A 6,004-nucleotide genomic window follows, 5' to 3' on the forward strand; every position below is an offset into this window, starting at 1 on the left:
CATTCTTCTCTTCTGGAGACTAAACAATCCCAGTTCTCTCAGCCTCTCCTCATAAGTCATGTGCTCCAGACCCCTAATCATTTTTGTTGCCCTCCGCTGGACTCTTTCCAATTTTTCCACATCCTTCTTGTAGTGTGGGGCCCAAAACTGGACACAGTATTCCAGATGAGGCCTCACCAATGTCGAATAAAGGGGAACGATCACGTTCCTCGATCTGCTGGCAATGCCCCTACTTATACAGCCCAAAATGCCGTTAGCCTTCTTGGCAACAAGAGCACACTGTTGACTCATATCCAGCTTCTCGTCCACTGTGACCCCTAGGTCCTTTTCAGCAGAACTGCTACCTAGCCATTCGGTCCCTAGTCTGTAGCAGTGCATGGGATTCTTCCGTCCTAAGTGCAGGACTCTGCACTTGTCCTTGTTGAACCTCATCAGGTTTTTTTCTGCCCAATCCTCTAATTTGTCTAGGTCCCTCTGTATCCGATCCCTACCCTCTAGTGTATCTACCACGCCTCCTAGTTTAGTGTCATCTGCAAACTTGCTGAGAGTGCAGTCCACACCATCCTCCAGATCATTAATAAAGATATTAAACAAAACCGGCCCCAGGACCGACCCTTGGGGCACTCCACTTGAAACCGGCTGCCAACTAGACATGGAGCCATTGATCACTACCCGTTGAGCCCGACGATCTAGCCAGCTTTCTATCCACCTTACAGTCCATTCATCCAGCCCATACTTCTTTAACTTGGTGGCAAGAATACTGTGGGAGACCGTATCAAAAGCTTTGCTAAAGTCAAGAAATAACACATCCACTGCTTTCCCCTCATCCACAGAGCCAGTTATCTCATCATAGAAGGCAATTAGGTTAGTCAGGCATGACTTCCCCTTCGTGAATCCATGCTGACTGTTCCTGATCACTTTCCTCTCCTCTAAATGTTTCATAATTGATTCCTTGAGGACCTGCTCCATGATTTTTCCAGGGACTGAGGTGAGGCTGACTGGCCTGTAGTTCCCCGGATCCTCCTTCTTCCCTTTTTTAAAGATGGGCACTACATTAGCCTTTTTCCAGTCATCTGGGACCTCCCCCGATCGCCATGAGTTTTCAAAAATAATGGCTAATGGCTCTGCAATCTCACCCGCCAACTCTTTTAGCACCCTCGGATGCAGCGCATCCGGCCCCATGGACTTGTGCACGTCCAGTTTTTCTAAATAGTCCCGAACCACTTCTTTCTCCACAGAGGGTTGGTCACCTTCTCCCCATGCTGTACTGCCCAGTGCAGCAATCTGGGAGCTGACCTTGTGCGTGAAGACAGAGGCAAAAAAATCATTGAGTACATTAGCTTTTTCCACATCCTCTGTCACTAGGTTGCCTCCCTCATTCAGTAAGGGGCCCACACTTTCCTTGATTTTCTTCTTGTTGCTAACATACCTGAAGAAACCCTTCTTGTTACTCTTAACATCTCTTGCTAACTGCAACTCCAAGTGTGATTTGGCCTTCCTGATTTCACTCCTGCACGCCTGAGCAATATTTTTATACTCCTCCCTGGTCATTTGTCCAATCTTCCACTTCTTATAAGCCTCTTTTTTGCATTTAAGATCAGCAAGGATTTCACTGTTTAGCCAAGCTGGTCGCCTGCCATATTTACTATTCTTTCTACACATCGGGATGGTTTGTTCCTGCAACCTCAATAAGGATTCTTTAAAATACAGCCAGCTCTCCTGGACCCCTTTGCCCTTCATGTTATTCTCCCAGGGGATCCTGCCCATCTGTTCCCTGAGGGAGTCAAAGTCTGCTTTTCTGAAGTCCAGGGTCCGTATTCTGCTGCTCTCCTTTCTTCCTTGTGTCAGGATCCTGAACTCGACCATCTCATGGTCACTGCCTCCCAGGTTCCCATCCACTTTTGCTTCCCCTACTAGTTCTTCCCTGTTTGTGAGCAGCAGGTCAAGAAAAGCTTTGCCCCTAGTTGGTTCCTCCAGCACTTGCACCAGGAAATTGTCCCCTACACTTTCCAAAAATTTCCTGGATTGCCTGTGCACCGCTGTATTGCTCTCCCAGCAGATATCAGGGTGATTAAAGTCTCCCATGAGAACCAGGGCCTGTGATCTAGCAATTTCTGCTAGTTGCCAGAAGAAAGCCTCGTCCACCTCATCCCCCTGGTCTGGTGGTCTATAGCAGACTCCAACCACAACATCACCCTTGTTGCTCCCACTTCTCAACTTTATCCAGAGACTCTCAGGTTTTTCTGCAGTATCATACCGGAGCTCTGAGCAGTCATACTCCTCTCTTACATACAACGCAACTCCCCCACCTTTTCTGCCCTGCCTGTCCTTCCTGAACAGTTTATATCCATCCATGACAGTACTCCAGTCATGTGAGTTGTCCCACCAAGTCTCTGTTATTCCAATCACATCATAGTTCCCTGACTGTGCCAGGACTTCCAGTTCTCCCTGCTTGTTTCCCAGGCTTCTTGCATTTGTGTATAGGCACTTAAGATAACTCAATGATCGTCCCTCTTTCTCAGCATGAGACAGGAGTCCTCCCCTCTTGCGCTCTCCTGCTTGTGCTTCCTCCCAGGATCCCATTTCCCCACTTAACTCAGGGTTTTGGTCTCCTTCCCCCGGTGAACCTAGTTTAAAGCCCTCCTCACTAGGTTAGCCAGCCTGCTGGCGAAGATGCTCTTCCCTCTCTTTGTTAGGTGGAGCCCATCTCTGCCTAGCACTCCTTCTTCTTGGAACACCATCCCATGGTCGAAGAATGCAAAGCCTTCTCTCCGACACCACCTGCGTAGCCATTCGTTGACTTCCACGATTCGACGGTCTCTACCCCGGCCTTTTCCTTGCACAGGGAGGATGGACGAGAACACCACTTGCGCCTCAAACTCCTTTATCCTTCTTCCCAGAGCCACGTAGTCTGCAGTGATCCGCTCAAGGTCATTCTTGGCAGTATCATTGGTGCCCACGTGGAGAAGCAGGAAGGGGTAGCGATCCGAGGGCTTGATGAGTCTCGGCAGTCTCTCCGTCACATCGTGTATCCTAGCTCCTGGCAAGCAGCAGACCTCTCGGTTTTCCCGGTCAGGGCGGCAGATAGATGACTCAGTCCCCCTGAGGAGGGAGTCCCCGACCACCACCACCCTCCTCCTCCTCTTGGGAGTGGTGGTCGTGGAACCCCCATCCCTAGGACAGTGCATCTTTTGCCTTCCAATCGGTGGAGTCTCCTTCTGCTCCCTTCCCTCAGATGGGCCATCTAGTCCACTCTCCGCATTAGCACCTGTAGAGAGAACATGGAAACGATTGCTCACCTGTATCTCCATTGCTGGTGCATGGACGCTTCTCTTTCTTCTTCTGGAGGTCACATGCTGCCAAACCTCCTCACAATCCTTCTGTCCCTGCTGCGCCTGCTCTGAATCTTCAGAACATTGTGGCCGTAGAAGCATCTCCTGACGTCTGTCCAGGAAATCTTCATTTTCCCTTATGCAACGCAGAGTCGATACTTGTTTCTCCAGCCCTCGAACCTTCTCCTCCAGTATGGAGACCAGCTTGCACTTTGTACAGACAAAGTCGCTTCTGTCCTGCGGAAGAAAGACAAACATGGCACAACCTGTGCAGGTTACAACAGCTGATCGCTCACCTTCCATATCACCGTCCTCTTAGGAGCTTCCTCAACTGTTGCAGGAACTACTCGGAGAAACCTGCAGATGAAAGCCTCAGTGCGCTCTCCCCACGCGAACTCCCAGGCAAACTCCCGCTGTTAGCCGCTCAGCTGGTTCACTGCTGACTGCCCTTATATACCAGTCAGGCCCACTCAAGGCCCAGCTGGAACAAAGCACTCCCAATTCACACTTTTCAAACAAACAAGCAAGCAATCAAGCACACGGTCAAACTGACCAACTGTCCCAGCAGCAGACACTCAGATACTCACCAACACAGCCCCCCTAATGCAGCACTTAGCGTACCTCCTCTCGGACAGCTCCCAGGCAAACTCCCGCTGTTAGCCTCTGCTGTTCGCCGCTCCTGATTGGACTTGTAGTTTTACTTTGTTTTATTTTTGAATGCAGTTATATTTTTTGTACATAATTCTACATTTGTAAGTTCAACTTTTATGATAAAGAAATTGCACTACAGTACTTGTATTTGATTAATTGAAAAATACTATTTCTTTTGTTTTATTACAGTGCAAACACTTGTAATCAAAATAAATATAAAGTGAGAATTGTACACTTTGTATTCTGTGCTGTAATTGAAATCAATATATTTGAAAATGTAGAAAACATCCAAACATATTTAAATAAATGGTATTCTATTATTAACAGCACAATTAATTGTGATTAATTTTTTAAATCGCTTTACAGCCTTAATTTTAATAGCCCCAAACCTAAACCCCCCAGAGGATAATTGTAGAAGCCTCAGGAAGCTATAGAGTAAAACTATCTTAATAGTTAATAACTCTAAACTTATGAATTTATTACACTGCCAATAGAGCTAATGATGTCCTAAATAGCATGGTCACCCTATGGACCAAAGCATACATTCCTGACCCTACATTTACTGTAAAATAAAAGGGAATCTTGTATGAATGGTGGAATGAAGGATTTGGCCCTACTGTCCGATAATACCTTAATTCTTTGGTGTTTCTTTCTGCTAGGGCTCTCAAAGCCCTTTTCCCATGTCGAAATGTGCATCTGCTCTGGAAAGTAACTACATAAAAATGGCACCTTCTTACTCATCAGATCCCAGTTCCCTGTATGGACTCAGTCAGATCTAGTGGCTTCAGTGACAAAACCAAGATGTTGTTGTTTTTTTTCCCCTCCAGTATTTTACTCCTTAGCACTGTAGAAACACCACCGCTAAGACTGATTGAGCTGCAGAATCTGGTTGTTAGGGGCTTTTTGTTTTGCTGCATAGCTCTTGTCACCTCTAGATCTCTAAGCACTAGGGTTGCCATTAGTTCACAAAGAAGGTCAGTATCATTATTCCCATTTTTACAGATGGAGAAACTGAAGCACAGGTTGGTGAAGCAACTTGCCTGTCAGACCATAATAATGATAAAACTGGGACTATAACCCAGGTCTATTGAATCCTACTCTAGTGCATTATCTACTAGACCATGCTGCCTCTCCGTTAGTACAACACAAAGAGACTTTTTACTAAGTTCCCATCAGTTACACCCACTGAAGACAATGGTGATGAACAGGTATGAACAAGAGCCTATTTTGGGCAACAGAAGTGTGTGGATTTTTTTATTGGAGGTGATTTTTGATAATCAAGCTAGGTTCTTTCCATCTCAAGGTCAACTCAATTCCTGCTGCAAATCCCTGGGTAACACCCACTGTGATGTGACCCTCAGAGCCTAGGGGAAGTGTGTAAGGCTAAGAGTTGGGAGGTTCCCCCTCCTCCCTGTCTTTTCCACTTGTAAACTGAGCACTTGGGATCCAGAGCAGGACTAAATTCTACTCAGCTGTGTCCTCGTGTGATGGCCTTCAGATATTTTTAATTACTTGATTTGGGTCTAAAACTGTCTGAGTCATTTCTTTCATTCAGACTCTGCCTTTCCCTCTGAATAATATCTATACCTCGCTCAGTCACGTGACCTTTGGAGTCCAGGCCTTTGTTATTATTGGCCAAGGTCACAGCCACTACCAGTAAATCTAACTTCAGCATGAGCGGTGGGAGGGATTAGCTAGGCATGTACTCTGGTGGCTTGCCAGTCCCGGCACTCGCATTGCCACAGCGACTCTATTTTTAGTGCGGTAGCTCGATCAGAACTAGTGCAGGTATGTCACCTTGAGCTGGAATTTATATCTGCAGCCTGAAGTGAGACATGCCAGGTGAGGTTACGACTGAGGCTCATTCTTTCATACTTCACTGCCAGTGACTGTTCAGCTGGAGGTGAGAGCATTCGCTCTCTGAGAAGTGTCCCCTACTCAAGTGTTGTGCTCCACAGCAGGGAATATGGCTGTGCTGGGCGTTCTACTACTCCAGCTCCCGGCAGGGTGGAGAAGCACCA

The sequence above is a fragment of the Trachemys scripta genome, chromosome 4 (assembly GCF_013100865.1).
Source record: "Trachemys scripta elegans isolate TJP31775 chromosome 4, CAS_Tse_1.0, whole genome shotgun sequence".
NCBI classification, from domain to species: domain Eukaryota; kingdom Metazoa; phylum Chordata; order Testudines; family Emydidae; genus Trachemys; species Trachemys scripta.